The following is a 12,213-nucleotide window of genomic DNA, read 5'->3' on the forward strand; positions in this document are numbered from 1 at the left end:
TCGGAACATATTACAAAAAAACTTTTAGAACAAAAGTTGTAGCAAATTTTGTTTTTAACAATATTGCTCTCTTGCACTTTTGCTCTCAAACATATAGATATCGAGAAAAATACAAAAATATTGAAATTTTATTAATTTCGTAGCTTTACTAGCTATGGTAACATTGTCGATTTGGAGCATATTACAAAGAAACTTTTAGAACATAAGTTGTAGCAAATTGTGTACTTAACAATATTGCTCTCTTGTAATTTTGCTCTCCGAGACATAGATATCGAGAAAAATACGATAATATTGAGATTTCATGAATTTCGTAGCTTTACTAGTTGCGGATGATAACACTCGAGAATTGGAGCATGTTACAAAAAAATGTTTAGAATAAAAGTTGTAGCAAATTTTGTTCCTAACAACATTGCTCACACTTTTCACTTTTGCTCTCAAATGTGTAAATAGTTGTACACGCTTTTACACGAGAATTTCGTGTAACATCCACAATGTGGTAAAATTGCAACATATTCTAGACCACACTTGTTCTCCTTTATTCCAGTAACTACACGAAGCGAAGTAAAGCTACAGGCAGGAATTAAAAACTGTTTCATAAATGGGGTTGTGGTAACATTTATTCAGACGGAAGTTTGAAAATACAACAGACTTTGGTACAAATATCTTATAAAGCTCCATGAAATAGAGTACCTTTAAAAAGCAGTTGCGATCTTAATGTTGAATACAAATTAGAAATATTATTTATCATGGTTGATGGGAAAATATGCAATGACGTAACCAACATAGCATCTACAGTGTGGTGTTATTTGTGTGGGCTGACTTCAAAAAGTTTTAATGTTAACCCTACATATCAAGAAAGGAAGATGTGAATCCAGAATAACAATCATTGGAGTATCTCTCCTTCATGCTGCAATGAAATAATTCTTCACTTATCATTCAAACTTAGGATTGGAGGGTGGCAAGCAAGATTTGAGAACATAAAAACTTTATAGGGGAGATTTCTATTAAGAGAAATTCAGTCTAATGATGCGAATTAGACCAGAAAATGTACGTCCAAGAACGTAAATTGACATGCTTTTACTATTTAGCCATCTTAAGAGACGGCTAAACTTTCTCAAGTGTACCATTACGTTATATAGTCCCTTATGGCCCTATATCCTTCAAAATTACGTTTTATTTATTAAGTGCTAGTTCATTAAATTAATTTAGACTTAACAACATTTTTAAATCACTTTCAATTTATTTAAAGCTGTAACTAAAGATCTGTCTTCCCTGCTCGGGGTATCACTTATCATCTGGGCTATCAAAAGGGCTATAGGTTTATTTGATATGGTGATAAGATATAAATTTAGAAACGTAAATTTTGTGTCGTTAAACTTTGATGTACAAGATCATCACGCGAAAATGTCCTTTGTGGAATCGATATTTTTTATACACAAATTACAAAATTAAAAATACTAAATCCTGCTATTCTTTGTTCTTTTGTAATCCAGAAACACTCTCATCCCCGTATTAATGTATAATATTTGAGTAATAAATGAATTTTTTTCTTTTGCAAGATTCTGCATTGTTAGAGAAAACCAAATTGATTTAAATTCTAATCAAAAGCAGTACTAAATCAGAAATTCCCAATTGAGAAATTCCGTAAGCAGCATGGTAAAAAATATGACGGGAATTTTTACGTCGCGGCCGTTTTTACTGGCGCATAAAATACGTCCTCGGAAAATTCTAATATATTATCCGCGATATTGCTCTTATCCGGACGCGGGTGGAAACCGCTCCCACCCTCCCTGCGGGCGAAAGGGTCCGTCGTCCGGCCCTTTAGGAAAACCTCCCCGTTATGGTAATTAATGCATACGCGACCGGGAAACAGGCGCCCATTTTACCCCGCGCGTTTTCATCCTTTGGGACCAACAGCTGCCGCGGTTATCGCGTTCACAATTTGATTTTCTAATTACCGCTGGCGTGGTTTGTTCCTCCGAGGATATCTTCTGTGAGATCGAAAATCACTCGTTGGGTTCTCCCAAAACCCCTTTAAATCCCACCCACAATCTCCTATTTATACGGATTATAAGTTAATCCTTATAAATTTAATGATTCACGCAATAATATTTTATAAAATTTGATAAATACTAAATCTTCTTACAAAAAAAAATTTGGCTTTGTGCCAAGAAATACGTCTGAAACTGTTACGAGAATAGGGACCTTTCGATGATTAGGGTTCGCGTAATTAGATTAATCCTCCCGACGTGTGCCTATTCCTCGCGAATAATTTTAATTTACATATGTATGAAGCGCGTTTAAATAGATTAACTCAGCTCGTCGAGCCACGCCTTTTTAAAAATATAAATGGTCGTAATATATCCTGGAACGGTCGTGCTCCGGTATCAGGAAGAAAACGGGAACGCATTGACTGCAAGTCGACCGGAATCACTAATGAGAGGAAGGACGGATTAGTACGGAAATACAAAAAAAAAGAACAAAGAGGCTACTTCGTGGATGTAGAGAATTTAAAATTTTAAACAATAGAAAGTTGGATTTAAAATAACATTTAAAAAAAGATTTCGTACGAAATAGAGACTCTTATTTTAAATTGATAAAGTCGAGTTATTTTAAAAGGGGGCGAGTGGTTTTAATGCAGCTTCCAGCTTTGACTGAAACCAATCAAGAGAGGACGAATTAAGAAAATATGGCGTCGTCATAAAACGAGATCTAAAAGGTTTCGCCGCTTTGACGAAGCCATCCTCGTCTGCGCCACAGAAATGACCGGAGAAAGGAAAACTTATATATTTTCCCTCCGTTATTTTGTCCAAAATTAAATTAAAGCTCTACGAACGCGCTAATTATTTTGCGACCTCCCTTCTAAATATTTTACGTGGCTATTAAATTACTTCCCTTCAACCTAATTTAATTCGAAAAGGAAATGTTCACGTAAATAACAAGAAAATCCTAATAGGCAAACATTTATTTTTACATTTAAATAATTCAAATCTAAAAATAAATTAATCAAAATCTAGAACAATCTGTTTGTTGAATTTGTCCAATTTAAACGACAATTTTATTCTTCAATATGTTACGTCGTTTTGAATGTGTAGTAGAACTAATTCGTTTATGAGACCCCGTATTCCCAACGGTCAAATTGCAATTAAAACGAATATTGCGTTTGTGACTGTTTGCCATGCAAAACACATATAAGTTTTACCAATTTTATACGTTTTGAATATCAAATATGTGATATTACGTCATAAAGATTTATTTTTATTTAATTATAGGCCAATATTATATACGTGGGTTTATATTTATAAAGAAATGAAAATTTTTAAACTGTAACCAAACCTGTTAAACTAAACTTGTTGCGTTAATTATAATATATTTAAGCTCTTTCCATATTAAAATCGAAATATCTCGACAACAATTAAGCTAACTAATAATAAGTGAGATTAAACTAATACTAGAACTAACACTAGCTCTATTATTAGAACTAACACTAATAGTACGTCTCTTATGGCGGCTAAACAGTAATAAAAAAGTCTAATTCTCATCATTAGACTGAATTTCTCTTAATAGAAATCTCCCCTATAAAGTTTTTATGTTCTCAAATCTTGCTTGCCACCCTCCAATCCTAAGTTTGAATGATAAGTGAAGAATTATTTCATTACAGCATGAAGGAGAGATACTCCAATGATTGTTATTCTGGATTCACATCTTTCTTCCTTGATATATTAGGGTTAACATTAAAACTTTTTGAAGTCAGCCCACACAAATAACACCACACTGTAGATGCTATGTTGGTTACGTCATTGCATATTTTCCCATCAACCATGATAAATAATATTTCTAATTTGTATTCAACATTAAGATCGCAACTGCTTTTTAAAGGTACTCTATTTCATGGAGCTTTATAAGATATTTGTACCAAAGTTTGTTGTATTTTCAAACTTCCGTTTGAATAAATGTTACCACAACCCCATTTATGAAACAGTTCTTAATTCCTGCCTGTAGCTTTACTTCGTGTAGTTACTGGCATAAAGGAGAACAGTGTGGTCCAGAATATGTTGCAATTTCACCTAATTTGTGGATGTTACACGAAATTCTCGTGTAAAAGCGTGTACACCTATTTACACATTTGAGAGCAAAAGTGAAAAGTGTGAGCAATGTTGTTAGGAACAAAATTTGCTACAACTTTTATTCTAAACATTTTTTTGTAACATGCTCCAATTCTCGAGTGTTATCATCTGCAACTAGTAAAGCTACGAAATTCATGAAATCTCAATATTATCGTATTTTTCTCGATATCTATGTCTCGGAGAGCAAAATTACAAGAGAGCAATATTGTTAAGTACACAATTTGCTACAACTTATGTTCTAAAAGTTTCTTTGTAATATGCTCCAAATCCAGAATGCTACCATAGCTAGTAAAGCTACGAAATTAATAAAATTTCAATATTTTTGTATTTTTCTCGATATCTATATGTTTGAGAGCAAAAGTGCAAGAGAGCAATATTGTTAGAAACAAAATTTGCTACAACTTTTGTTCTAAAAGTTTTTTTTGTAATATGTTCCGAATCCCAAATGTTACCATTAGCAACTAGTAAAACAACGAAATTCATAAAATCTCAATATTGTCGCATTTTTCTCGATATCTATGTGTCTAAGAGCAAAAGTGTAAGAAAGCAGTATTGTTAAGAACAAAATTTGCTATAACTTTTGTTGTAAAAGCATTTTTGTAGTATGCTCCGAATCGCTAATGTTACTATTAGCAACTAGTAATGCAATAAAATTCATGAAATCACAATATTTTCGTATTTTTCTCGATATCTATGTGTCTAAGAGCAAAAGTGCAAGAGAACAATATTGTTAAGAACAAAATTTGCTACAACTTTTGTTCTAAAAGTATCTTTGTAACATCCTCCAATTTTCGAGTGTTATCATTAGCAACTAGTAAAGCTACGAAATTCATGAAATCTTAATATTTTCGTATTTTTTCGATATCTATGTGTCTGAGAGCAAAAGTGCAAGAGAGCAGTATTGTTAAGAACAAAATTTGCTACAACTATTGTTGTAAAAGTTTTTTTGTAATATGCTCCGAATCGCTAATGTTACTATTAGCAACTAGTAATGCAATGAAATTCATGAAATCACAATATTTTCGCATTTTCTCAATATCTATGTGTCTAAGAACAATAGTGCAAAAGAACAATATTGTTAAGAACAAAATTTGCTACAACTTTTGTTCTAAAAGTTTTTTTGTAATATGATCCGAATCCCAAATATTACCATTAGCAACTAGTAAAGCTACGAAATTCATGAAATCTTAATATTTTCGTATTTTTTCGATATCTATGTGTCTGAGAGCAAAAGTGTAAATGAGCAATATTGTTAAGAACAAAATTTGCTACAACGTTTGTTCTAAAAGTTTTTTTGTAATATGATCCGAATCCCAAACATTACCATTAGCAACTAGTAAAGCAACGAAATTAATGAAATTTCAATATTTTCGCATTTTTCTCGATATCTATGTGTCTGAGAGCAAAAGTGCAAGAGAGCAGTATTGTTAAGAACAAAATTTGCTACAACTATTGCTGTAAAAGTTTTTTTGTAATATGCTCCGAATCGCTAATGTTACTATTAGCAACTAGTAATGCAATGAAATTCATGAAATCACAATATTTTCGCATTTTCTCAATATCTATGTGTCTGAGAACAAAAGTGCAAAAGAACAATATTGTTAAGAACAAAATTTGCTACAACTTTTGTTCTAAAAGTATCTTTGTAACATCCTCCAATTTTCGAGTGTTACCATTAGCAACTAGTAAAGCTACGAAATTCATGAAATTTCAATATTTTCGCATTTTTCTCGATATCTATGTGTCTGAGAGCAAAAGTGCAAGAGAGCAGTATTGTTAAGAACAAAATTTGCTACAACTATTGTTGTAAAAGTTTTTTTGTAATATGCTCCGAATCGCTAATGTTACTATTACCAACTAGTAATGCAATGAAATTCATGAAATCACAATATTTTCGCATTTTCTCAATATCTATGTGTCTAAGAACAATAGTGCAAAAGAACAATATTGTTAAGAACAAAATTTGCTACAACTTTTGTTCTAAAAGTTTTTTTGTAATATGCTCCGAATCCCAAATGTAAGCAATTAGTAAACCAACGAAATTCATGAAATCTCAATATTTTCCCATTTTTCTCGATATCTATGTGTCTAAGAGCAAAAGTGCAAGAGAGCAGTATTGTTTAGAACAAAATTTGCTACAACTTTAGTCCTAAAAGTTATTTTAAAAAGTTATTACCTTAGCAACTAGTAAAGCAACGAAATTCATGAAATCTCAATATTTGCGTATTATCTCGTGTCTGTGAGCAAAAATGCAAGAGAACAATATTATTAAAAACAAAATTTACAACAACTTTTGTTGTAAAAGTTTTTTTGTAACATCCTCCAATTTTCGAGTGTTACCATTAGCAACAAGTAAAGCAACGAAATTCACGAAATCTCAATATTTTCGCATTTTTCTCGATATTTATCTGTTTGAGAGCAAAAGAACAAGAGAGCAACATTGTTAAGAACAAAATTTGCTACAACTTTTGTTCCAAAACTTTTTTTTGTAATATACTCCGAATCCCGAGTGTTACTGTTGACAACTTTGGGTGTTAAAATCTTAAAAATAGTGTGTTCCATTTCAAAACATAAAGTTTTAACTATGAACAGTAACATTTAAATTAAAATATATCGATGAATTGTAATAGTATGATTTAAAAATATTTTGTGAGTTATATCCGAAATCCGTTCTAACGAAGTCTATTATTTCAAGATTTTATTGTATTAAAATAAATTGAGACATACACTGAAACAGTAAACAACATTTGAATGTTTAAACTAGGTCTGGCTTTCTCTAGAGAGTAGACGCTCGAATGAGTTTTAACTTTTTAAGGTTCCCTTTTGATATTCCATTCGCCCCAAGAGAGAGAGAGAAAAGAGTGAATTTTCCCTTTTGGAATGCTCACCTTATATAAATTGCTAAAGTTGCGAACGTCGCGGGGTGTTCGTGAATACGTAAGAAAGAAATAACAAGGAATAATGACTATAAATTTCCAAAGCGTACTCGGCCTTGTCTTATATTTGTTTAAGAAGGAAGTTGGTTTCGACGGCTTGGCTTCACTTTAAAACGTTAAAATAACGAATATGGAGAGATGAAAATTAAAATAGAAACGAAAAAGATTTTTAATACAAAATTCGAGGGGTATTTATAAAGTTAATTAAAACGAGCGCTGGGTAAATACGTTTCTTATAAATCGATTATGTTTGGATCAAAATAAATGAGATGATTTTAATTATATTATTAATTCGGAATTTTAATAAAATAAAATTTATTGAGGTATCGATCGAAAATAAGTATCTTTTGTGGAAAGGAAGAAGAGAAAATCAGAAACGTGGGCCTCGCCGTTCGTCCCGAGAGCATCGTTTATTTCGTGTTAGTTGAGATGCCAGTTCTCCCGGAAGAATAGTAACCGCTCAGGCGTCCCGACGGACCTCCTCGGATAAATAAAATCACTGCATGAAGTATTCAGACCCAGTAAGCGTTTCTTATTTACAGCCGCAGATGGGAGTTAGAGCCCCCATTGTGACCGAAGAGGAACCGCCTCCGGGGGCCCCCCACAAATCAACCATATTTATCCAGTCAATTTGGCTGATCTGTATTCAGCGGAAAACTTTATTTTCGCGTCCCGCTCGCGCCTCGAACTTATTTGTTTCCCAGGCCGCAAATTTCAATATCGAATTTAAAATCTTGCAGTTCACAAAATAAACACAAAGTCTAAGCATGAAAGTTTCATTTTTGGTTTAAAATAAAAATTTAAATTCTCAATCGATTCCTAAAAAACTTTAATTTTTAAGTCATTAAAATGATCAATAAATTTATTAAAATGGTATTGTTAACAAGGAGACGTTTATCACTAAGAAAGTAATCCGTAAGGATTCATCCGTTTTTATTAGGTCTCCTTAAGCATCATAATTTTTCTCGAGGCCCTGATTGCATTTTCTTTACCTCATTTTTCATACTTACGCAATTTTCCTCATTGCCGTCATCGAGTATGAGCTATGGTCTAACCGCCCTTACACTTTTCTTTTTTCCTTATCGAATTTTTACTTCCTTCTTACGCTTGATATTTCAATATAATCTTCAACTACATTGTTGCACTAATTCCGTTAGGAGTTTGAAATAGTTTCTGTATGTAAATGATGCGAGGAAATGTTAAAGAAATTTGCGTTAGATTTGGAATTTCGATTTCGATTCGGTTACGTTTAGAGACACAAAGGGGTAACACTCTTCAGGTCGTGGTGTTAAATTAGATCGAGGAAAAGCGAGGCCGTAAAAATCTTAGAACGTTGGTGCTCGTCGAAGAAAAGTCCTTTTCCTTCTCCTCGTTTCCCTTTCCAACGGGTGCCCGGTCGAAATTGAAAATTTATTTATCGCAAAACGAGAAAACCGGGATTTACGTCGTGGCAAAAATATGGGACGCGTTTTGTTTATTCCGTCCCGGTTTATGGCTAAAAAATTAAAAGAAACCCGTCCTAGATGGCCATAAGTTATCGCCGCCAGTGCGAAGACAATAAAAATCCTCGGATCCGGTCGCAGCGTGGGGTCATATCTGTAGGGGCATCGTTCCGGAAAATGATAAAAACAACCCCGTCACGAAGCCCGTCCGGACTTTACGCTCTTTCCTCCACGACGCGTCCCTTTTTACTGTGGTAACTCTTTCAAAGTTATTCTAAACACAAAGGCGCGGGTTAATCTTTGCAAATTGGCGTAGTAAAACGACCGTAAAAGGAGCACAGGAGAACCGACCGTCCGTCCTGGGTGCTTTTATCGCGCCACAAGTAAACACGGCACGTGCCGAATTAACATCTTGTCCCTTCATGGGCAATTACGGCATTCAGTTTTTCCGCCGCGCCATTAAAAGCGCCTATTAAAGAGAGAATCCAACGCCTGACGACGACTTCAAATGATACCAAAATAAGATTTAAGACCCTTTAACTTTTCACCAAATCGTTTTAATTTTCTCAAGATAGCAGGAATTTTATTTTATATTCTTTAAATTCTACTCCTAACATTTATTGGAATTAATAATACACACGTACATGTTAAGACTTTCTTATACCTTATTTTAAAGCAAAATTAAAGTTGTGTATGTATAAAAAAGGCCATTTCTGGTATATTGCTGAAGTTTTCTTTTGTTCTCAGATGTGTAAACATCGAGGAAAATGCAGGATATGAAAACTCGATGAATTTGTTACTTTACAAGTTGTTAATGATATTGTCCCCACAAACAAAGCTCCGTTACGTCAGGACAACTGACCCCAACGATAGGTTGCCAGAGCCCCGTTAGTTGTCTAGCAAGGTGTACTGGATATTAAATTGTACTACTCGTGCAGGTAGAGTTGACATTTAGCTTTTTAGGTGTTGATGGCAACCTTAAACCACCAGCGCAAATATACTGAATACATGGAGCAAACAGCAAACAGTGAAAAGCAGCAAACGAAGATAACATACTACCAGAATTACTAAAAAAAAAGGGGTCTTGGAATACTGAAACAAACTTAGAAAAACGATTAAGTTATTAACGAGTCCAGACAGAGGAGAGACTTGACTGTAATAAAAAAGGAAATTAGCAGGGCGACGGTCTAAGCCCATTCCTGATTCATGTAGTTCCATTGTATCCACAAATTCAACCTGAATACAATAAAACACGTGAAAAATTAAACAAGACCTACGAGATTGGGATACCGCAACCTCACTCCGATCTACAGGCGAGACCTAACATAGTCAAAAGATACTGTACTAATGAAGAAATTTGATGCAGAGTAGCATTCATTAAAAATGTGCTGACCAGAAAAAAGAAGGAAATGGATAGACCGGAAGGAGTGCCCTTGTGGCTTCAAGATCAATTTATTTTATATCTATGTACTCACCTGGAACTCACTAACACTTGAGGCCGGTGGTCGCGAGAACAGGATAAAAGAAGAAGACCTTTCTGAAGAAGAACACATTCCTGGAAGAACGGAAGACGGAGGGGGTGCTTCTCTGGAGCCGAAGAATCCCTCTCCAATGGTGGTGAGTTGTAACTAAAAACAAATAGACTTAAAAATAACCTAAAAATTGCAATGGTTCATACTTACCAATCTAACACGACGTTGTCGACACAGCCCACATCCAACCACTGACCCCACTGACGTTCCTCCGAAGAAATACCTAGAAGGGGGGTACCGGAGAAGAGGGGGTTTTTATTGCCTAGACACTGTGAGTCCCAGACTCCCGGCCGAAACACACGTTACGAACACCTCTAGGCGACAACAGTAGGCAGGGGTTTAAAAAACAAAAAAAATTCAGATAAAATAGATGTCCTACAAAAAATATCCAAATATGAAAAATTTGCCTATAACAGAAGGGAATGATAATAAACAGGAACAAAACTAAAATCCTACACATCACCAAGAAAGAAAGAAGAAAAAACGTAGATATAAGAATGAAGATGAACAACGATTAGAGCTGGTAGAAAAATAGGAATATCTAGAAATTATGATTAATAAAGACGGCTTAACAGGTGTGTAACAAAGTAGCAAAATCAAGTGAATTCTATTACCAAACAAGTCATACCCTGGGAACATAGGTAATATTAGACAGGCACAAATCAAAACTAGCAACAGCAGAGATGAAGTATATACGAGAAATGGTAGGAAAACCCAGACGTGACAGAATGCCAGAGAAAATATAAGCTCAAGAGCTTTAATAGTGGAGATAGAAGAGAAACAGGTAAATTGGTATGATCTAGTTCGAATGGATGAGAATAAAGCATCAGGCCTTGAGAACAAAGAAAAGTGTTACCGAATTACAAAGACTAGCTAAAGATAGTAGCACCTACAGTAGATAGATCAAAGACCGAACACCGTGAGGTAGAATGGGAGCAAGAGAATCAAAAAGAAGAAGTCTTACTATACTACCCTGATCGCATAAATTATTCCCTTTCAAATTTTCCAAAACTCTAAAGTATAAATAAGTTAGTATCTAAAACAATCAAGTTTAACAGATATAGATACAAACCGAAACAACAACAGCGGATACAAACAAAATTTAAAATGTAAGATTTCACATTCCAACATAATCTCCTACTGCACGTGATGAAAACAGATCTTCTTGTACTAGGAAAGTTCGCTATAAGCAAAGAGTAAAAGGGTGTTCAGCACACAGCTCTTGTTCCTGCTAAAGCTGCATAGCTTTTTCTACCCAATTCCGACGTTCACCTTCACAAAGCCTAATGGGGCGGTGAACCCTAGAAACTTAAGCAACCCTACCAGAGATATGGTAACCAACCCGTATGGAAAGCAGGGTCAGGACGATCAGCTGCGGAGAAATGTTCCTCTGATCATTAGGGGATTCAAGTCCAGATACTGAGGTGGCTGGGACACGTCTGGGGTCACTCAAATACCATAGGGCTGTCGAGCAAGAGGAAAGCCAAGGGGGTGATGGATGAACAGTTATCGAGGATTTGCGCGCCATGTAGGTGCAGAACTAGGGTAATTTAGCAGAAAATCGAGACGAATGAAGGCTTGTTGTAGAAGAGACAAACCTCACAGCTTTGAAGAAAAATGAAATTCAAATTAGTTCAATATTTTGGGGAATAATTCCTCAGTAGTTTTAAGTTAACGTGATTTCGAAACATATACCCCAATCATGTGCCGTTAATGCTCAAATAATTCGAAGTTTAGTGGCTTGACTTGAAGACACTGGATCAGCTGTGAGTGATAGTATCACGAAGGAGCCATCAACATCGATGAGAAAACGCCCAACGCAATTATCCATCTCTTGGCGGTTTCTTCAAAGATCAAATCAAAGGTATGATATTTCTGAACAAAATTCAGATGTTTCAATGGTTGATACCAAACAACCGTCAAATCTTAAATTTTATTAAGTAGTTAATTACGAATTTAGAGGAGCATTTCCACTCTTCTCTGGACATATAAACGAACAAAACCAACAATCCTTGTGTTCTCCAAGAGACACCATCCACAAAAAATGAATGAAACACATTAACTTTACACTGGAATACGGTACCGCACCATGTTGAGCGAGTTCTTAATCCCGAAATTGGATGAGTTCAATTTGGGAGATTTGTGGCTTCTGCAAGACGGTTCCATCGCCTGAAAC

Source organism: Onthophagus taurus, chromosome 6 (assembly GCF_036711975.1).
Source record: "Onthophagus taurus isolate NC chromosome 6, IU_Otau_3.0, whole genome shotgun sequence".
Classification (NCBI taxonomy): domain Eukaryota; kingdom Metazoa; phylum Arthropoda; class Insecta; order Coleoptera; family Scarabaeidae; genus Onthophagus; species Onthophagus taurus.